The sequence below is a fragment of the Balaenoptera physalus genome (genome assembly GCF_965194825.1).
Source record: "Balaenoptera physalus genome assembly, chromosome: 2".
NCBI classification, from domain to species: Eukaryota; Metazoa; Chordata; class Mammalia; order Artiodactyla; family Balaenopteridae; genus Balaenoptera; species Balaenoptera physalus.
The window spans coordinates 129,182,160-129,206,398 of NC_138883.1; the positions used below are offsets into that span (position 1 = coordinate 129,182,160).

At 38.0% G+C, this 24,239-nt stretch overlaps 1 long non-coding RNA gene across 1 annotated transcript in view; it reads left to right on the forward strand.

Moving 5' to 3' along the window:
- LOC309654477 overlaps window positions 1–22,727 on the forward strand; it is a 29,994-nt gene extending 7,267 nt beyond the window's left edge. Inside the window, exon 2 of the long non-coding RNA XR_014260280.1 lies at window positions 22–22,727. This is a non-coding gene — a long non-coding RNA (uncharacterized lncRNA). The remainder of the gene's footprint in view (window positions 1–21) is intronic.
- The last annotated feature ends 1,512 nt before the right edge of the window (window positions 22,728–24,239 follow it).

Genomic DNA, 24,239 nt, shown 5'->3' on the forward strand with positions numbered 1-24,239 from the left:
TGATGAATTCCATTTCATCAGTCTGCAGAAAGGAGACAGGTGCTAACAAGGAGCTGGCTGAAATGCACAGGGCATGGTTTCCAGAGTCGGGCAGACCTGTGCTGGAGTCATAGCCCCACTTATGAGAAGTGCAGCCTAGGGAAACTTCTTCATCCCTCTGAGCCTCAACTTCCTTCTTTGTAAAAACGTCTTCCTCTGAGGTATGTTGTAAGGTTTAAATGAGATCTATTTTGAAGCACCCAACACAGAAATGTTACTCAGCAAATACCAGCTTCACTTCCAAAATACAGGCCGAAGTCACCCAACTTGTAAATGGCAGGGCTTAGAGTTCAATCTGTACTTTTGGCTGATCTCCAAGAACCAGTGCCTTTTGCATTGATGTAATTAAAACAATGAGGCCCACTTTGTGTCAGTCCAGGGGGTTAAAATGTACAGCGAGACAGACCCCTTCCCTGCTCCTGCTGAATCTAGGGGACGAGGGACAAGGAAACAGGTGTTTCAGTCAGAGCCCAGTCAGGAAAACATAAATCACATGAGGTATTTCAGACAGAGGGGATTTAATGCAGGGAATTGGCTATACAGGTGTTGAAGGGCTGAGAAAAGCCAAAAGGGAGCACTGTCAACCAGGGATAATAACTGCAGGAAGCAGAGGTGAAGGCTTTTCCAGAATGCAGGTGCCTAGAGGAGGGGCCCCATGGATCTAATGCATGGATTCCTGGGGGGCTGGCTCTGCACAGCTGGCCCCCAAACTCTGGGTCAGTTGCAGGGGCTGGTAGCTGCTGCTTATACCACTGAGGAGATGAAGACCCTGCGACTGGTGCTGGGACCATACCCTGTTTGTCAACAGGGCACCACCAGGTTGTTGCTGGCATCTCTGAGGGGCTCAGGTGTACCTGATGCTAAGTGCTAGGGTCCTGGCTGTGAGCTTCTGCCAATAGAAGCTGGAAAATAGGAAGGAATCCCCTTCTCACTTCCTTCTGTGTTCCAGTGCCTTTCTAACTGTTCCTATTGGCATACTTAACAAGAATCCAACTGGCAAGGGGATCTGGGACAGAGAGTTTGTAGAGAACAAGCACCAGACCATGGAGCAAAGTGTAGAAGGAGGAACTGAAGCTGAGACATAAGAGATAAATAAGCAGCACAGTCTATCCCTTTGGCAACTCAGCACCCACACATACCCTTATGCACATATTTAAAATTCCATACAACAATAACATCATGCTTCTGCCTAACAAGATGCAACTGGAAAAGAAGAGATAAAAATTAGTATAGAGATTGGTTCAAGATGGCGGAGTAGAAGGATGTGCACTCATTCCCTCTTGCAAGGGCACCAGAATCACAGCTAACTCTGAACAATCATCAGTAGGAAGACACTGGAACTCACCAAAACAGATACCCCACATCCAAAGACAAAGGAGAAGCCACATGAGATGGCAGGAGGGGCAAAATCACAATAAAATCAAATCCCATAACTGCTGGGTGGGTGATTCATGGGCTGGAAAACAATTATACCACAGAAGTCCACCCACTGGAGTGAAGGTTCTGAGCCCCAAGTCAGGCTTCCCAGCCTGGGAGTCCGGCAATGGGAGAAGGAATTCCCAGAGAATCAGACTTTGAAGGCTAGCGGGATTTGATTGCAAGACTTTGACAAGACTAGGGGAAACAGAGACTCCAGTCTTCGAGGGCACACACAAAGTAGTGTGTGCATCAGGACCAAGGGGGAAGGAGCAGTGACCTCATAGGAGACTGAAGCAGACCTACCTGCTAGTGTTGGAGGGTCTCCTGCAGAGGCGGGGGGTGGCTGTGGCTCACTGTGGGGACAGGGACACTGGCAACAGAAGTTCTGGGAAGTACTCCTTGGCGTGAGCCCTCCGGGAATCCGCCATTAGCCCCACCAAAGAGCCTGTAGGCTCCAGTGCTGGGTTGCCTCAAGCCAAACAACCAAGAGAAAGGGAACTCAGCCCCACCCGTCAGCAGACAGGATTAAAGTTTTACTGAGCTCTTCCCACCTGAGCAACACCCAGCTCTACCCACCACCAGTCCCTCCCATCAGGAAGCTTGCACAAGCCTCTTAGATAGCCTCATCCACCAGAGGGCAGACAGCAGAAGCAAGAAGAACTACAATCCTGCAGCCTGTGGAATGAAAACCACATTCACAGAAAGATAGACAAAATGAAAAGGCAGAAGACTATGTACCAGATGAAGGCACAAGATAAAACCCCAGAAAAATAACTAAATGAAGTGGAGATAGGCAACCTTCCAGAAAAAGAATTCAGAATAATGATAGTGAAGATGATCCAGGACCTTGGAAAAAGAATGGAGGCAAAGATCGAGAAGATGCAAGAAATGTTTTACAAAGACCTAAAAGAAATAAAGAACAAACAAACAGAGATGAGCAATACAATAAGTGAACTGAAAAATACACTAGAAGAAATCAATAGCCAAATAACTGAGGCAGAAGAACGGATGAGTGACCGGGAAGATAGAGTGGTGGAAATCACTGCCATGGAACAGAATAAAGAAAAAAGAATGAAAAGAAATGAAGACAGCCTAAGAGACCTCTGGGACAACATTAAACCCACCAACATTTGCATTACATGGCTCCCAGAAGGAGAAAAGAGAGAGAAAGGACCAAAGAAAATATTTGAAGAGATTATAGTTGAAAACTTCCCTAACATGGGAAAGAAAAAAGCCTGGACTACTTGGGTAGTCCAGGAAGTGCAGACAGTCCCAGGCAGAACAAACCCAATGAGAAACATGCCAAGACACATAGTAATCAAACTGACAAAAATTAAAGACAAAGAAAAATTATTGAAAGCAGCAAGGGAAAAAATGACAAATAACATACAAGGGAATCCCCATAAGGTTAACAGCTGATTTCTCAGCAGAAACTCTACAAGCGAGAAGGGAGTGGCATGATATATTTAAAGTGATGAAAGGGAAGAACCTATAAGCAAGATTACATCACCCAGCAAGGATCTCATGCAGATTCGATGGAGAAATCAAAAGCTTTACAGACAAGCAAAAGCCAAGAGAATTCAGCACCACCAAACCAGCTCTACAACAGATGCTAAAGGAATTTCTCTAAGCGAGAAACACAAGAGAAGAAAAGGGCCTTCAAAAACAAACCCAAGACAGATACCAAAAACAAGAGGAACAACGAACTTGCAGCCTGTGAAAAGGAGACCCCAAACACAGTAAGATAAGCAAAATGAGAAGACAGAAAAACACACAGCAGATGAAGGAACAAGGTAAAAACACACCAGACCTAACAAATGAAGAGGAAATAGGCAGTCTACCTGAAAAAGAATTTGGAATAATGATAGTAAAGATGATCCAAAATCTTGGAAATAGAATAGTCAAAATGCAAGAAACATTTAACAAAGACCTAGAAGAACTAAAGAGGAACCAAGCAACGATGAAAAACACAATAAATGAAATGAAAAATACTCTAGAAGGGATCAATAGCAGAATGAGGCAGAAGAACAGATAAGTGACCTGGAAGATAAAATAGTGGAAATAACTACTGCAGAGCAGAGTAAAAAAAAAAGAATGAAAAGAACAGAGGACAGTGTCAGAGACCTCTGGGACAACATTAAATGCACCAACATTCGAATTATAGGGGTCCCAGAAGAAGAAGAGAAAAAGAAAGGAACTGAGAAAATATTTGAAGAGATTATAGTTGAAAACTTCCCTGATATAGGAAAGGAAATAGTTAAGTCCTGGAAGCACAGAGAGTCCCATACAGGATAAATCCAAGGAGAAACACGCCAAGACACATATTAATCAAACTATCAAAAATTAAATATAAAGAAAACATATTAAAAGCAGCAAGGGAAAAACAACAAATAACACACAAGGGAATCCCCATAAGGTTAACAGCTGATCTTTCAGCAGAAACTCTGCAAGCCAGAACGGAGTGGCAGGACATATTTAAAATGATGAAGGAGAAAAACCTACAACCAAGATTACTCTACCCAGCAAGCATCTCATTCAGATTTGATGGAGAAATTAAAACCTTTACAGACAAGCAAAAGCTGAGAGAGTTCAGCACCACCAAACCAGCTTTACAACAAATGCTAAAGGAACTTCTCTAGGCAAGAAACACAAGAGAAGGAAAACACCTACAATAACAAACCCAAAATATTTAAGAAAATGGGAATAGGAACATACATATCAATAATTACCTTAAATGTAAATGGATTAAATGCTCCCACCAAAAGACACAGACTGGCTGAACAGATACAAAAACAAGACCCGTATATATGCTGTCTACAAGAGACCCACTTCAGACCTAGGGACACATACAGAATGAAAGTGAGGGGATGGAAAAAGATATTCCATGCAAATGGAAATCAAAAGAAAGCTGGAGTAGCAATTCTCATATCAGACAAAATAGACTTTAAAATAAAGACTATTACAAGAGACAAAGAAGGACACTACATAATGATCAAGGGATCGATCCAAGAAGAAGATATACCAATTATAAATATATATGCACCCGACATAGGAGCACCTCAATATATAAGGCAAATGATAACAGCTCTAAAAGAGGAAACTGACAGTAACACAATAATAGTGGGGGACTTTAACACCTCACACTAATGGACAGATCATCCGGACAGAAAATTAATAAGGAAAGACAAGCTTTAAATGACACAATAGACCAGATAGATTTAATTGATATTTATAAGACATTCCATCCAAAAACAGCAGATTACACTTTCTTCTCAAGTGCACGCAGAACATTCTCCAGGATAGATCACATCTTGGGTCACAAATCAAGCCTTGGTAGATTTAAGAAAATTGAATCATATCAAGCATCTTTTCCAACCACAATGCCATGAAATTAGAAATCAATTACAGGGAAAAAACCATAAAAACACAAACACATGGAGGCTATACAATACATTACTAAGTAACCAAGAGATCATTGAAGAAATCAAAGAGGAAATAAAAAAATACCTAGAGATAAATGACAATGAAAATACAATGATTCAAAACCTATGGGATGCAACAAAAGCAGTTCTAAGAGGAAAGTTTAAAGCAATACAATCTTACCTCAAGAAACAAGAAAAATCTCAAAAAAGCAATCTAACTTTACAGCTAAAGGAACTAGAGAAAGAAGAACAAACAAAACCCAAAGTTAGTAGAAGGAAAGAAATCATAAAGATCAGAGGAGAAATAAATGAAATAGAAACAAAGAAAAGAATAGCAAAGATCAATAAAACTAAAAGCTGGCTCTTTGAGAAGATAAACAAAATTGATAAACCTTTAGCCAGACTAAACAAGTAAAATGGACAACCAGGAAGAAATGGACAAATTCTTAGAAAGGTATAGCCTTCCAGGACTGAACCAGGAAGAAATAGAAAATATGAACAGACCAATCACAAGTAACGAAATTGAGACTGTGATGAAAAATCTTCCAACAAACAAAAGCCTAGGACCAGATGGCTTCACAGGTGAATTCTATCAAACATTTAGAGAAGAGCTAATACCCATCCTTCTCAAACTCTTCCAAAAAACTGCAGAGGAAGGAACACCCCCAAACTCATTCTATGAGGCCACCATCACCCTGATACCAAAACCAGACAAAGATACTACAAAAAAAAGTACAGACTAATATCACTGATGAATATAGATGCAAAAATCCTCAACAAAATACTAACAAACAGAATCCAACTACGCATTAAAAGGATCATACACCATGATCAAGTGGGATTTTTCCCAGGGATGCAAGGATTCTTCAATATTTGCAAATCAATCAATGTGATACACCACATTAACAAATTGAAGAATAAAAACCATATGATCATCTCAGTAGATGCAGAAAAAGCTTTTGACAAAATTCAACACCGATTTATGACTAAAAACTCTCCAGAAAGTGGCAGAGAGGGAAACTACCTCAACATAATAATGGCCGTATACGACAAACACACAGCAAACATCATTCTCAATGGTGAAAACCTAAAAGCATTTCCTCTGCGGTCAGGAACAAGACAAGGATGTCCACTCTCACCTCTATTATTCAACATAGTTTTGCATATCCTAGCTATGGCAATCAGAGAGGAAAAAGAAAGAAAAAGAATCCAAATTGGAAAAGAAGAAGTAAAACTGTCACTGTTTGCAGATGACATGATACTATACATAGAGAATCCTAAAGATGCTACCAGAAAACTACTAGAGCTAAGCAATGAATTTGACAAAGTTGCAGGGTGCAAAAGTAATGCACAGAAATCTCTTGCATTCCTGTACACTAACAACGAAAGTTCAGAAAGAGAAATTAAGGAAACAATCCCATTTACCATTGCAACAAAAGGAATAAAATACCTAGGAATAAACCTACCTAAGGAGGTAAAAGACCTGTACTCAGAAAACTATAAGACACTGATGAAAGAAATCAAAGATGACCCAAACAGGTGGAGAGATTTATCATGTTCTTGGATTGGAAGAATCAATATTTTGAAAATGTCTATACTACCCAAAGCTATCTACAGGTTCATTGCAATCCCTATCAAATTACCAATGGCATTTTTTTTACAGGACTAGAACAAAAAATCTTAAAATTTGTATGGAGTCACAAAAGACCCCAAATAGCCAAAGGAATCTTGAGGGGAGAAAAACAGAGCTGGAGGAATAAGACTCCCTGACTTCACACTGTACTACAAAGCTACAATAATCAAGACAATATGGTACTGGCACAAAACAAGAAATATAGATCAATGGAACAGGATAGAAGGCTCAGAGATAAACCCACACACCTATGGTTAACTACCCTATGACAGAGGAGGCAAGGATATACAATAGAGATAAGACAGTCTCTTCAGTAAGTGGTGCTGGGAAAAACTGGATGGCTACATGTAAAAGAATGAAATTAGAACACTTGCTAACACCATACACAAAAATAAACTCAAAATGAATTAGAGACCTAAATGTAAGACCAGGCACTATAAAACTCTTAGAGGAAAACATAGGAAGAACACTCTTTGACATAAATCCCAGCAAGATCTTTTTTGACCCACCTCCTAGAATAATGGAAATAAAAACAAAAATAAACAAATGGCACCTAATTAAACTTAAAAACTTTTGCACAACAAAGGAAACAATAAAGAAGATGAAAAGACAACCCTCTGAATGGGAGAAACTATTTGCAAAAGAATCAATGGGCAAAAGATTATCTCCAAAATATATAAACAGCTCATGCAGCTCAATATCAAAAAAACAAACAACCCAATCAAAAAATAGACAAAAGACCTAAATAGACATTTCTCCAAGGAAGACATACAGATGGCCAAGAGGCACATGAAAATATGCTCAACATCACTAATTATTAGAGAAATGCAAATCAAAACTACAACGAGGTATCACCTCACACCAGTTAGAATGGGCATCATCAGAAAATCTACAAACAACAAATGCTGGAGAGGGTGTGGAGAAAAGGGAACCCTCTTGCACTGTTGGTGGGAATGTAAATTGATACAGCCACTCTGGAGAACAGTATGGAGTTTCCTTAAAAAACTGAAAATAGAATTACCATATGATCCAGCAATCTTACTACTGAGCATATACCCAGAGAAAACCATAATTCAAAAAGATGCATTCACCCTAATGTTCATTGCAGCAGTATTTACAATAGCCAGGTCATGGAAGCAACCTAAATGCCCATTGACAGATGAATGGATAAGGAAGATGTGGTACATATATACAACAGAATATTACTCAGCCATAAAAAGGAATGAAATTGCGTCATTTGTAGAGACGTGGATGGGCCTAGGGACTGTCATACAAAGTGAAGTAAGTCAGAAAGAGAAAAACAAATATTGTATATTAATGCATATATGTGGAATCTAGAAAAATGGTACAGATGAACCGTTTTGCAGGGCAGAAATTGAGACACAGATGTAGAGAACAAACGTATGGACACCAAGGGAGAAAAGTGGGGGGCGGGGTGGTGGTGGTGGGATGAATTGGGAGATTGGGTTTGACATATATACACTAATATGTATAAAATAGATAACTAGTAAGAACCTGCCATATAAAAAATTAAAGTAAGAAAAAAGAAGACAGTATAAAGTACACCTTATGTGGGGGAAAATTTTGAAACAAATGATTCATCAGTATAGATAATTTCTACAAATAAATAAGGAAAAGATAACAAAAAATTGGGTAAAAGACTTAATATAGGCACTTCAAGCCCCCTATTCTTGTTAGTTTCATTTAATGCATCACACACATACTTAGAAAAGAACCTATAAAAGGCTTTGATTTAACTTCTAATACATGAGAAAACTGAAGCCCACAGAACTCTCGGGATTGATATTTAGCTAGAATTCTCACAGAACTCAGGAAAGTGCTATACTACAAGATTATAGTCTTGGGAATTTCCTCGCATCCAGTGGTTAGGACTCCGCTCTTTCACTGCCTGGGGTCCGGATTCAATCCCTGGTGGGGGAAATAAGATCCTGCAAGCTACAGGGTGCGGCCAGAAAATAATTAAAATTTTATTATAAAGGAAACAGTTCAAAGCAACCAAATGAAGAGACACGAAAGACAAGGTCTGGGAGAGTCTCAGAGTTTCTGTGCCTATTCCCTGTGGAATCAGGTTACTTCTCCCTCAGAGCACATCAGTGTGTTCACCAACCAGAACGCTCCACTGAACTTCGGCATCCAGAGTGTTTACTGAAGACTAATTAAATAGGCATGATTGACTGACTCATTGGCATGGAATTGAAGTCAGTCCCCAGTCATTGTCCCCTTCCCAGAAGCTGGGCTGGCTCAGAGCCCCAACCTTCAAATCACAGGTTGGTCTTCCTGGTGACCAGCCCTCATCCTGAGTCATCTCATCTCTTAGCAGAAACTCAGGTATGATCTAAGAGGCTCATGAATAACAAAGACACTCTTGTTAGCTGGAAAATTCCAAGGATTTAGAGTCTCCCTACCAGGAACCAGAGCCAAAAGCCAGTCATCTTTTTTATTATACAACAGTAGCAGACGGAATTCATTAGAAAGTCTCTGATCAGAGCCTGCAAGCTACACCTGATATTTCGAGGAGAGCAGTCACTTCTCACGCTGACCAACGTTAAAACATCTTTTGCTTCCTTCCACAGACTGAGCAAGTGGAATAGCAGAGCCAGGAACCTCTTACATGCATGAGAGAAGACTGCTGCCTTTTCAGCGGCAGAGAAATTTCTAGGACTGGCTGTCCCCTACTGAGATCAGTGTAGTGTATGTACCATGGCCCGCATCTCCTGCTCATTTGCCAGTCTCCTCCCACTGAACGGGTGGGATATCAGCACACATTTGGACCCTCCTGAGTGACCTGCTTCTCGAGTACAGCGCTCTTGATCCTATTTACATGCACAGCCCTGTGGAGAAGGAGCCCAGAGGGGATGTGTGCTTTCTATTAAAAGTGCTCTGGTCCTCATCTTTTCTTACCAGATTCCAAACTTTGTTTTCAAAGGGAGGGTTTAAAAATGGGATTCTGTAAGCAAAATTGGGCAGTTTTATCTTGCAGTAGGTTGTCTGTACATGTTCTAATGTTTTGTAGAACACTTGTACCTGTTTAAATGTATTGATGTGGATAATATTAAATATCTTAACTATTTAAATAATTCATTGTATTGTTTCTGAGAAGTTGAGGAATTACCACATACATTTACAACTTGATGACTTTTGTATTTTTCAGAATAAAAGCTTTAAAGCAAAAAAAAAAAAAAGAAATCAGCTTGTGTTGTAGGTATTATTCTTGTCTATATATTAGTATTCACTACACATAAAATGTATTTTTCTGAAGAATGAAAAAAAATTAGTATAAACACACACACACAAAGAGCAAGCAAGGAAGACATATACACAGTGCTATAATCCTCATTGCAGTGTCTGGTCATGGGTCCATTTTTCATAATTTATTGTTTCCTTAAAAAGTTGGGATATTTATCTTTTTCTATTCTCTGGAAGGGTCTGTGGAAGACTGGCATTGGACCTTTTTTGGATGTTGGTTGGAATTCTTTGGTGAATCCACCTAGGCTTGGCTTATGCTTTTAGGAAAGTTTTAAATAATGGATTCAATTTTCTTTAATAATTATAAAACTCCCCAAATTTTTACATATTAATGTATCTAATATTATTGTGTATTTTACTAGTAATTTGTCATTTCATCTAAATTTTCAAATTTATTGGCATAGAGAAGTTCATAGTATCTTCCTAGGACTCTTTTTAAATCTGTAGGGCTTCAGTGATATCTCTTTTTCATACACAGTATTAGTTATTTGTATTTTTTTTTTTTTCTTGATCAATCTTCCAAGGGTTTAACAATGTTGCTAGTCATTTCAAAGAATCTACTTTGGCTTTGTTGCTCATCTATATTATATGTTTGTTTCTATATCATTATCTACTACTATTTTTATAATTTCCTCTTGTAGTTGTTTGGGTTTTAATCTTTTATTATTTTCTTAACTTTTTGATATGGGTATTTATAGATTTTTCAGCCATTCTTCCCTTCCATTATAAAGGCTACAAATTCTCCCTTAAGCATGGCTTTAGTTATATCAGAGAAATTTTTAATACATAGTACGTTCATTGTCACTTAACTTAAAAAATTGTCACTTAAATTTAAAAATTTCCATTATAATTTCAATTTGATCCATAGGTTATACGGAAATGTGTCTTTTAATTTTTAAACATATGTAATTTTTCTAGCAATATTTTTATTGTCAATTTCTAGCTGCATTGCACTGTGATCAGAGATTGGGCTCTGGATGAAATAATCCTAAACTATTTAAAAACTAAATTATTAATTAAAAGCCATCCCACAGGGCTTCCCTGGTGGCGCAGCGGTTGAGAATCTGCCTGCTAATGCAGGGGACATGGGTTCGAGCCCTGGTCTGGGAAGATCCCACATGCCACGGAGCAAGTAGGCCCGTGAGCCACAACTACTGAGCCTGCGTGTCTGGAGTCTGTGCTCCGCAACAGGAGAGGCCACGATAGTGAAAGGCCCACGCACCACGATGAAGAGTGGCCCCCCACTTGCCGCAACTAGAGAATGCCCTCGCACAGAAACGGAGACCCAACATAGCCAAAAATAAATAAATAAATAAATTAATTAATTTTAAAAAAAAAAGAAGCCATCCCACAAAAAACACTGCAGATCCAACGGTTTCATTGTTCAATTCTACTAAATATTTAGGAAATAAATAATGGCAGTCAATATATACTCTTCCAGAGAATAGAAAAAGAGGAACCACTTCCCAACTTACTTTATGAGACCATAATAATCTTGATTATCTCACAAAAGCATCATGAGAAAGGAAAATTACAGGTCAGTCTCATTCATGAACATGGAAACACCTAAACAAATTATGAGCAAATAGAATCCAAAAATGTAAAAATACATCATACCAAGTTAAGTTTATTCTAGAAAAGCAAGGCTGCTTTACTGTTAAAAAAAATTAGTGTTCAACAAATGGTGATGGAACAATTGGATATCCACATGCAAAAAACAAACAAAAAAATAACTTGGATCCATATCTAACACCATGTACAAAAATTAACTCAAAATCATCATGCATCTAAATGTAAAATCTAAAAATATAAAATTTCTAGAAGAAATCATAGGATTTCTCCTTTGTTTCTTTTGACCTTGGACTGGTACAACACAGAAAGCAGGATCCATAAAAGAAAAAATGATAAACTGGATTCCATCACAATTAAGAATGTTTAGGGGCTTCCCCAGAAGTCCAGTGGTTAAGACTCTGCCTTCCAGTGCAGGAGGCATGGGTTCATTCCCTGGTCAGGGAACTAAAATCCCACATGCTGTCGGGTGTGGCAAAAATCTAAAAAAAAAAAAAAAAAGTTTACTCTTCCAAAAACACTGTTAAGAAAATGAAAAGACCAGCTACAAAGTCAGAGGAAAATATTTTCAAATATATACATATCTAATAAAGGACTTGTGTCAGAATACATAAAGAACTCTCAAGCCTAAATAATAAGAAAACAGCACAATTTTTAAAACAGGAAAAAGATTTGATCAGATTCTTAACCAAATTAGATAGTTGAATGGCAAATAAACACATCATCAGACATTAAGGATATGCAAACTAAAACTACACTACTACACATGTATTAGAATGTCTCAAATTGAAGAGACTGACCATTGTAAGTGTTGGCAAGGATGTGAAGCAAGTACAAATCTCATACACTGTGGATAGGACTGTAATGCTGTACAGCCAATTTGGAAAATAATTTGACATTTAAAGTAAAAAGTTAAATATTCACCTATCATATGACCCAGTCATCCCACTCTTAGGTATCTACCCAAGAGAAATAAAAGCATATGTCCATATAAAGATTTTTATTAAAATGTTCATAGAGATTTTATTTGTAGTTGTAAAAAACGGGAAACAACCCAAATGTTGATGAGCAGGTGAATGGGTAAATGAATTTGGATTATCCATACATGATGAAATACTACTTGGCAAGAAGAAGGAATAAACTACTGATATACACAACAACATGGGAGGATGAATGCTGAGTGAAAAAAGCCAGACAAAAAAGAGTACATACTACATGATAGTCCATTTATATGAAACTCTAGAAAACACAAACTAATCCATAGTGACAGAAAGCAGATCAATGACAACCACTGGGGTTGCGGGAGGGGTGAGGAGAGGTGGGAGAGTGAAGCTTTCGTGGGTGATGGATGTATTCATTATCTTGATTATGGTCTTGTTTTCAAATATATGTATATATATTTGTTTAGTCACACTTCAATATGTGAAGTTTATTATATGTCAGTTTTACCTCAATAAAGTTTTTTAAAGTTTAGGAATATTGCAAGTAAAAACAAAAAATCAATATAATTCTACCTCCACCTCTAGGTAGGATGACATAGCCTTCAACAGGCTAATGTTCCTGCTGAAAACCAACTAGAAAAGGTGAATACATTTTAAAATCCTATATACTTAAGCCCTGGGGAGCTGGAGAAACAGTGAGGACAAGAGAGGGAAAGCTCAGCAGAGAAAGGCCCTTAGAGAAGGGAGTGAGGCTCTCCTGCTGTCCCTGCAGGGACTTGGCCCCACCCAGATGGAGCACTGCTGCCAGGGCCAGAGAAGCCAGCAGGACTTTTGGCAGGACAGGGAGTGATGGAATATGAGCCTGAGGGGAAACACATGGCTGGTGTTTCCCTCAAGACATTTGCTGAATTTTGGAGGCATATGGGCAAGAAGCTGAAGAGTGAAGCCAAAACTTCAGAGCAGAGAGGAATTTCCCACTGCTTGGGAGACAGCGACCCAAGAAAGGGAGAGGCCCTGGGAAACAGTGAGAACTGAACATCCTCAAGGGAAGAGTGAATTGACTGGCTCCTGGAGATTACTTTTTCCCTGGGCACACTTCCCAGTTTGTCTCAGTGAGAATCTGAGAATCCAGGTGTGGCCCATAGAACAGAGCTGCTTCTGTGGGACAAAGAGCCCAGCACAATTTTTTGGTTGGTTGGGGCTGGAGTGATAAAATTGGAGACTGGAAGGTCTTCAGACACCCAGATGGACCCTTGAGACATTAGTCAAATTTTGAAACTGCACAGGAGAAGAAAATACTAAGTTAAAAATCAATGAAAAATGGAGAGAACATTCCTACAGTACCTCAGTGTTGAGAAGACAAAGACCTAACAAGCTCTCAGAGGAAAGCCCAGGAACAGTTTCTAGGTTTACATTCTAGGAACTGTGATAAGCAAGATGCAGACTGAACCTTAAGCTGATTCCAAGAGATACACTTTAAATATAAGGACATAGAAAGTTTGAACTAAAAGCATGGAAAATAATTTACCATAGAAAAACTTTCCAAAAGTAAAAGGCAAATATTGACAAAACTAAAATGACAGACAAATTCATCTGTAGTGGAAGACTAACACACCTCTCTTAATAACAGATAGAAAAGCAGAGCACAAAATAGAAAAAAAAAAAAAAGATACAGATATAGATGATCTGAATAAGACAGTCAACAAACTTGACCTAACTAACACATAGAGAACATTTGGTAAAATGTTCACATTCTTGTCAAGTACACATATCAAATTTGACTGAATGCTAGGCCAGAAAGAAAGCCTCAATAAATTTCTTTTTAACAGGACAGAGTATGTTCTTTTACAGTGTATTAAGCCAGAAAACAGTAACTATAGGATAATTAGAAAATTTCCAGCTGCCTAGAAATTAAAGACTATATTAATAAATAACCCATGTTCAAAAATTAAAAACAAAAATTTGAAAATATTTTAAAGTGAATGATAAACAAGAGAAAGCATATCAAAACTTGTGGGCAGTAGCTACAGCAGTACCAGGAGGAGATTTTGGCTTTACATGCATATATATGGAATGCAGAAAGGCTAAAAAACCAGGGATATTAAGTGCCATCAAAAGAGCTATAAAGAGGAGGTGGAGTCAAGACGGCAGACTAGGAGGACACGGGGTTCGCATCTCCTCACAACTAGGGCACATACCAGGCACTAGTGGGGGACCATGGACACTTAAGTGTATGGGAGGAACCCCTGAGTGACTGGGTAGAATGTGGTGGAAAGGAGGGGGAGCAGAAGTGGAGGAGGGGATGGGACCGGTGTCCCTGAGAGGCAGCTGGGGGAGGGGAGGGGTTCCCATGGTCAGGAGGGACCCACTCACAGTAAGGGTATCAACAGGGACAGGGAGAGACCCTCGGGAGATTGGAGGATCAGAAGAGAACGTGGCCAGCATTTCCTCTGACCACTTGGGCCCTGGGGAGCCTGCTGAGGTCCTGGGCCAAATCCTCCACCCTCTGAGGCTCCCTCCCTCAGGCCACACTGCGCTGCCTAAGTCCCGCCCCGAACACCTCCACTCAGGACCTTACTTCTGCACTCTGCACTCCAAGGGCCCCAACAGCCATGCTGCCAGCTGTGCAGGTACTGAGCCTAGGCTCCATGCCTGCCTAAGATCAGCCCCCCACAGCCAAGGCATTTTCTGGCCTTTTTTTTTTTTTTTTTTTTCAAGGATGTGGTTCTGTTTTACCTTGTTGCTGTTTCATTTATATTTTTATTTTTTATAATAAATTTTTATTTTTCTAATTTTATTTTATTTTTTATTCTTTGTTATTGTTCTGCTCCTTTTAGTTTGTCCACCCCCCTTTCTTTTTTCTTTTTTGCTTTTTCTATTTTGGTTCTGTTTTACCTTGTTGCTGTTGTTTCACTTATATATTTATTTTTTCTAATATATTTTTATTTTTCTAATTTTATTTATTTTTATTTTTTGTTACTGTACAGCTCCTTTTTTTTTTCAATGCTGCGCAGCTTGTGGGATCTTGATTCCCAGGGAGGGGTCTGAGCTCCTGTGCTGGGAGCACCAAGTCCAGACCAGTGGACTAAGAGAGAACCTCAGACTCCAGTGAATATCAATCAGAGTGAAGTCTCCCAAAGGTCCTCATCTTGGCACCAAGACCCAGCTCTACCCAACTGCCTGTGAATCCAGTGCTGGACACCTCAGGCAAAACAATCAGTAAGACAGGAACATAGCCCCACCCATCAAAAAAAATGAGAGGACAAAGAAATATGTTACAGATGAAGTAGCAAGGTAAAAACATACAAGACCAAATAAATGAACAGGAAATAGGCACCCTACCTGAAAACAGAATTCAGAGTAATTATAGTAAAGGTGATCCAAAATCTCAGAAATAGAATGGAGGCACAGATCGAGAAAATAAAAGAAATGTTTAACAAAGACCTAGAAGAACAAACAGTGATGAACAACACAATAACTGAAATGAAAGATACACTAGAAGGAATCAACAGCAGAATAACTGAGCAGAGGAGCGACTAAGTGAGCTTGAAGATAGAATGGTGGAAATAACTGCCAAGGAGCAGAATAAAGAAAAAAGAATGAAAAGAATTGAGGACAGTCTCAGAGACCTCTGGGGCAACATTAAAAGCACCAACATTCAAATTATAGGGGTCCCAGGGAAGAAGAGAAAGAGGAAGGGTCTGAAAAAATATTTGAAGAGACTATAATTGAAAACTTCCCTAACATGGGAAATAGCCACCGAATTCCAGGAAGCCCAGAGAGGCCCATACAGGATAAACCCTAGGAGAAACACACCAACACACATATTAATCAAACTAACAAAAATTAAATTCAAAGAAAAAAATAAAAGCAGCAAGAGAAAAGCAACAAATAACATACAAGGGACTCCCCATAGGTTAACAGCTGATTATTCAGCAGAAACTCTACAGGCCAGAAGGGAGTGGCAGGATATATTTAAAGTGATGAAAGGGGAAAACCTACAACCAAGAATACTCTACCCAGCAAGGCTCTCATTCAGATTCAACAGAGAAATCAAAACCTTTACAGGCAAGCAAAAGCTAAGAGAATTCAGCACCACCAAACCAGCTCTACAACAAATGCTAAAGGAACTTCTCTAGGCAGGAAACACAAGGGAAGAAAAAGACTCACAAAAAACAAACCCAAGACAACTAAGAAAATGGAAATAGGAACATACATATCAATAATTACCTTAAATGTAAATGGATAAAATGCCCCAACCAAAAGACACAGACTGGCTGAATGGATACAAAAAAAAGACCCGTATAAATGCTGTCTACAAGAGACCCATGTCAGACCTCGGGACACATACAGACTGAAAGTGAGGGGATGGAAAAAGATATTCTATGCAAATGAAAATCACAAGAAAGCTGGAGTAACAATATTCATATCAGACAAAATAGACTTTAAAATAAAGACTGTTACAAGAGAGGGTGGGAGGGAGGGAGACGCAAGAGGGAAGAGATATGGGAACATATGTATATGTATAACTGATTCACTTTGTTATAAAGCAGAAACTAACACACCATTGTAAAGCAATTATACTCCAAGAAAGATGTTAAAAAATAAATAAATACAAATAGGAAAAAAAAAACTGTTACAAGAGATAAGGAAGAACACTACATAATGATCAAGGGATCAATCCAAAAAGAAGATCTAACAATTATAAATATATATGCACCCAACATAGGAGCACCTAAATATATAAGGTAAACACTAACAGCCATAAAAGGGGAAATCGACAGTAACAAAATGGGGGACTTTAACACCCCACTTTCACCAATGGACAGATCATCCAGACAGAAAATTAATAAGGAAACACAAGCTTTAAATGACACAATAGATCACAAAGATTTAATTGATATTTATAGGACATCCCACCCAAAAGTGGAAGAATAAACTTCCTTCTCAAATGCACACAGAACATTCTCCAGGACAGATCACATTTAGGGTCACAAATCAAGCCTCAGAAAATTTAATAATATTAAAATCATATCAAGCATCTTTTCTGACCACAATGCTATGAGATTAGAAATCAATTAGAGGAAAAAAATTGTAAAAAACACAAACACACGGAGGCTAAACAGTGCACTGCTAAATAACCAAGAGATTACTGAAGAAATCAAAGAGGAAATAACTACAAACAAAAGATAACAATAACACGATGCCCCATAACCTATGGGACACAGCAAAAGTAATTCTAAGAGGGAGGTTTATAGCAATTCAATCTCACCTCAAAAAAACAAGAAAAATCTCAAATAAACAATCTAACCTTATACCTAAAGCAACTAGAGAAAGAATAACAAAGAAAACCCAAAGTGTCAGTAGAAGGAAAGAAATCATAAAGATCAGAGCAGAAATAAATGAAATAGAAATGAAGAAAACAATAGCAAAGATCAATAAAGCTAAAAGCTGGTTCTTTGAGAAGGTAAACAAAATTGATAAACCTATAGCCAGACTCATCAAGAAAAAAAGGGAGAGGACTCAAAACAATAAAATAGAATGAAAAAGGAGAAATTACAACTGACACCACAGAAATACAAGGGATCATAAGAGACAACTACAAGCAACTCTTTGCCAATAAAATGGACAACGTGGAAGAAATGGACAAATTCTAGGAAAGGTACAACTTTCCAAGACTGAACCAGGAAGAATTAGAAAATATAAACAGACCTATCACAAGTAATGAAATTGAAACTGTAATTTAAAAATTTCCAACAAACGAAAGTCCAGTACCAGATGGCTTCACAGATGAATTCTATCCAACATTTAGAGAAGAGCTAACACCTACCTATCCTTCTCAAACTCTTCTAAAAAATTGCAGGAGTAACACTCCCAAACTCATTCTACGAGGCCACCATCACCCTGATACCAAAACCAGACAAAGATATCACAAAAGAAGAAAATTACAGACCAATATCACTGATGAATATAGACTCAAAAATCCTCAACAAAATACTAGCAAACAGAATCCAACAGCACATTAAAAGGATCATACACCATGATCAAGTGGGATTTACCCCAGGGATGCAAGGATTCTTCAATACACGCAAATCAATCAATGCGATACACCATATTAAGAAATTGAAGAATATAAACCATACGATCATCTCAACAGATGCAGAAAAATCTTTTGACAAAATTCAAGACCGATTTATGACAAAAACTCTCCAGAAAGTGGGCATAGAGAGAACCTACCTCAACATAATAAAGGCCATATGTGACAAACCCACAGCAAACATTCTCAGTGGTGAAAAACTGAAAGCATTTTCTCTAAGATCAGGGACAAGACAAGGATGTCCACTCTCACCACTAATATTCAACATAGTATTGGAAGTCCTAGCCACAGCAATTGGAGAAGAAAAAGAAATAAAAGTATCCAAATTGGAAAAGAAGTAAAACTGTCACTTTGTGCAGATGACATGATACTATACATAGAAAATCCTAAAGATGCTACCAGAAAACTACTAGAGCTAATCAATGAATTTGGTAAGGCTGCAGGATGCAAAACTAATGCACAGAAATCTCTTGCATTCCTGTATACTAACAATGAAAGATCAGAGAGAGAAATTAAGGAAACAATCCCATTTACCATTGCAACAAAAAGAATAAAATACCTAGGAATAAAGCTACAAAAGGAGGCAAAAGACCTGTACTCAGAAAACTATAAAACACTGATGAAAAAAATCAAAGATGACAGAAACAGATGGAGAGATATACCACACTCCTGGAATGGAAGAATCAATATTGTGAAAATGACGATACTACACAAAGCAATCTACAGGTTCAGTGCAATCCCTGTCAAGTTACCAAAAGCATTTTTTACAGAACTAAAACAAAAAATTTTACAATTTGTATGGAAACACAAAAGACCCCGAATAGTAAAAGCAATTTTGAGAAAGAAAAGCAGAGCTGGAGGAATCAGGCTCCCTGACTTCAGACTATACTACAAAGCTACAGTAATCAAGACAGTATGGTACTGGCATAAAAACAGAAATATAGATCAATGGAACAGGATAGAGAGCTCAGAGATAAACCCACGTACATATGGTCACCTTATCTTTGATAAAGGAGGCAAGAATATACAATGGAGAAAAGACAGCCTCTTCAATAAGTGGTGCTGGGAAAACTGGACAGATACATGTAAAAGAATGAAATTAGAACACTCCCTAACACCATACGCAAAAATTAACTCAAAATGGATTAAAGACCTAAATGTAAGACCAGACACTATAAAACTCTTAGAGGAAAACATAGGAAGAGCACTCTTTGACATAAATCACAGCAAGATCTTTTTTGACCCACCTCCTAGAATAATGAAAATAAAATGGAACCTAATTAAACTTAAAAGCTTTTGCACAGCAAAGGAAACCATAAACAAGATGAAAAGACAACTCTCCGAATGGGAGAAAATATTTGCAAACAAAGCAACGGACAAAGCAGTCTCCAAAATATGCAAACAACTCATGCAACTCAATATGAAAAAAAAACCCAATCAAAAAATGGGTGGAAGACCTAAATAGACATTTCTCCAAAGAAGGCATACAGATGGCCAAGAGGTGCATGAAAAGATGCTCAACATCACTAATTATTAGAAAAATGCAAATCAAAACTGCAATGAGGTTATCACCTCACACCGGTCAGAATGGCCATCATCACAAAACCTACAAACAACAAATGCTGGAGAGAGTGTGGAGAAAAGGGAACCCCCCTGCACCACTGGTGGGATTGTAAATTGATACATCCATTGTGCAGAACAGTATGGAGGTTCCTTAAAAAACTAAAAATAGAATTACCATATGACCCAGCAATCCTATTTAATGGGCATATACCCTGAGAAAACCATAATTCAGAAAGTCACATGTACTCCAATGTTCATTGCAGCACTATTTACAATAGCCAGGACATGGAAACAACCTAAATGTCCATTGACAGATGAATTGATAAAGAAGATATTGGACATATATATAATGGAATATTGCTCAGCCATAAAAAGGAATGAAACTGGGTCATTTGTGGAGATGTGGATGGACCTAGAGTCTGTCATACAGAGTGAAGTAAATCAGAAAGAGAAAAACAAATATCATATATTAACATGTATATATGGAATCTAGAAAAATAGTACAGATGAACTTATTTCCAGGGCAGGAAAAGAAACGCAGACATAGAGAACAGACATGTGGACACGGGGAGGGGGAGAGAAGGGGAGGGTGGGATGAATTGGGAGATTAGGTTTAACATAAATACACTACAATGCATAAAATAGATAGCTAGTGGGAACCTGCTGTATAGCACAGGGAATTCAGCTCAGTGTTCTGTGAAGAGCTAGTAGGGTGGGAAGGGGGGGATGGAAGGGAGGTCCAAGAGGGAGGGTATATATGTATACATATAGCTGATTCACTTCATTGTACAGCAGAAACTAACACAACATTGTAAAGCAATTATATTCCAATTTAAAAAAAGAGCTATAAAGAAAGAAAAACAAACTTAAGAAAATACAAGGAGCAAAATAATAAAGCCAAGCCAGAAATTAATGAACTAGTAAATCAATGTGCATTAGAAAACTTAACAAGGGCAGAAATTGGTCCTTTGGAAAGAATAATAAAATTGATAAGCTCTTGAAAAACTAACCAAGAAAAAAAAGAAGGAAAACACCAACTACTAGTAATAGGAGTGAAAGAGGATTATCTACAGATTCTATAAACATTAGAGATAATAATGAGGAAATTATCAATAACTTTATGTAAATAAATTGGACAATTTTCATGAAATGGACAAAAGATTCTTCAACTAATAAAAATTACTCAAGCTGACAGAGGAAGAAACAGAAAATCATAATAGTCATACGTCTCTTAAAGCAATGGAATCTGTTGTTATAAATCTTCTTACAAAGAAAATCCCAAGCCCCAACAATTTTCTTGATTACGTTTCCTAATTATTTAAGGAATAAAACCAATCTCACATAAAATTCTTTCAGATAATAGAAAAAGACGAAACATTCTAACACTTTTGAGAGACTAGAATAATCTTGATTCCAAAGCCTAACATGGACAATATGAGACAGAAAACTATACACCATCTCTCTGATGAGCATGGATGCAAAATCCTTAATAAAATATTAGCAAATCCAATCCAGTGATATATAAAGATAATACATCATGACTAATTGAGGTTTATTCTAGGAATGCAGTCATGGTTTAACAACATATCAGAATTGTTGTTGAATTAATGCAATATATCATATTAAAGGAAAAAAAATGAGAAAATCATATGATCATCATACTATATGCATTCTTAGTAGAAATGATACTGCTCTCAAAGGGATGAAAATTGGCTTGTGGGAAGTGAAAAAAGCCTACACTCTTTAAGTGGGAAGCACAAATATATAAGTATACCAGATATACAGTATGTATGTAACATTTAAATCTAATGGAGGGGCAGCAATTAGGAAAAAAAATGTTTAAAAGACTCTGGCAGAGTAAGGTAGATGATGAAAAAACACATTGAGAAATGATATTATTAGATGTAGAAAAAACGTTTGACAAAATTCAAACATCCATTCATGATTTTTTTTAAAGTTCTTAGAAAATTGGGTATTAAATTTCCTTGATCTGATAAAGTACATCTTAAATTCCAAATGGCATACTTATCAGTGAAATACTGAAAACTTTCTCCCTTAGATCCAGAAGAAGACAATAATGTCCTTCACCAGCACTTCTATTCAACATTGTACTGGAGGTACTAGATGGTGAATAAGATAAGATGAAGAATTAAAAGGCAAAGAAATGGAAAGAAAAAAATAAAACTATAATTTTCAAATGACATGATTATATACAGAGACAATTCAAGAAGGTCTACTTACAAACTACTAGAATTAGTAAGAGAATTTACTAACATCTGAGTATAAAGTCAATATACCAAAATCAATTGAATTTTTATATGCCAGCAACAAAGAGAGAAAATGAAAATTTAAAAATTTAAACCACTTCCTATGACATGCAAAAAATCAAATTCCTAAGAATAAAAATATAACAAAAAATTTCTGAGACCTCAGTGCTGAAAACCTCATAACATTATTGTAGTAGTGCCTCAAGGACAGACAAAGACAAATGAAATAGATCAGAGTCCACCCACGCACCAACACAGATCTAGGGACCTATGCCGCACTGCAATGAGGAAATTATGGTAATGTACCAGTTAGTGTCCAATCAGGGGACAGAAACCACACAGTGATTTAAACAGGGGAAGTTTAACATAAAGAATTATTAAGCTATGATAAAAGAGTAAGTATAAATTATAAGGGATCCCTAGGGCTGAGGGAAAGTGCCCAAGGGGGAATAAACTTGGAAGTGTTAACAACCAGGGTCCTTGGACTCTTAAATCAATAGAAATTAAGAAGCCAGATGAGCAATTCAGGTAAGATTTCACTGGGACTTGTGCTGCAGCACGAGGGAGTGAGAACAAGTAAGAGGTGCCCTTATGCATTCTTGGAGGAGGGCGGGCTGGTTCCTTAAATGTGGTGAGGGTAGGGGGGGATTGGTGGGTGAGGCCATAGGGGTGGCTAAGGTAGTCTGCTCACCCACTTGGTGGTGCTGTGTGCAGGGATAAGGCATAGTACCCTGCTTTTGCTCCTGGCACCACAGAAGTGGCAGTTGGATTGTGGCCTTTTTGAATCTTATTGTTCATAATTGCCCCATTTGCACATGCATGCAGTTATTTTTAGTCCCTTATAGTTTCTTGGTATTCTATTACTGGAGGAGACGTTTATATGCAAGTGCAAGCATTCCGGTAGAGTGTCCCAGGTCCCAGCGTATCTCACACCCTTGGCAGAGAAGTTCTCTGATTTGTCCAGAGAAGAGCTGGACCACAGTTGCTGAGCAAGCAGGAAGCAACCCTGGGAAGCAGGTGAGCCACAGCTGGAAGCTGAGCAGGCAAGTGTGCAGGGAGAGTGGAGGCAGTGGCATAGATGTGAGGCCAGTACTACATAGTGTCCAAGAAAGCCATGGGGAGGTGAGAACAAGGCTGGGCTGGGTTTGCCAAGTTGCTGAGAGACCGCACATACTGGGCATGTGGTTTAGGCAAGCACCACTGGGTGTTCCCCCTCATACTGCTGACTCAGTGTGCAGCCACTGGAAGCAGCAGGAGAGCACCTTTCCTTTGTAGTCTTCCTCCAGTGCTCTCTACTGAGAAAGGTTACCATGGTGCTAACTTAATGGAGAGCTGCTTAAGGAGCTACATCCACTGTTACAGAGAGAGCACTGAAAAGTGCAATAGGGGCTGAGAGGCAATAAATTGATAACTGGTACAGTTATTTTCAGTAAATAGTACTGGTTCAATTGGAGATATACATGGAAAATGTATCTTTCCCTATTCCTGCACTATGTGCAAAATTAATTCTATCGACAATGAATCTAAGTGTTAAAGATAAAATAACCTTAGAAGAAAACATAGATTTTTAGAAAGATTTCTAGATTTCAGAGTGCTTTCTAGCTTTTCAGAATGTTTTCTAGATTTTTAGAAGAAAACATAGGTGATATCTTCATTATTTGGTAATAGGCAAGTATTTCTTAAGTAGGACATGAAAAGCACTAAAAATAAAGGCAAAAATTGGTAAATTGGACTATGTTTAGATTTAAAACACCTGTTCTTCAAAAAACGTTATTAAACTAAAATGAAAAGAAAGTCAACAAAGTGGGAGAACATGTTTCTAATACATACATCTGGACAAAAATTAGTATCCGGAATATAGGAAGAGTGTCTAGATATCAACAAGAGAAAGACAACTCAATTGAAAATGGTCAAAAGACTTGAACTGGCACTTTACAAAAAAATATTAGTGGCCAAGAAACATCTAAAGCATTGCTAATTTTTTAGTAATTAGGGACATGGACATTGAAAACGCTATTAATG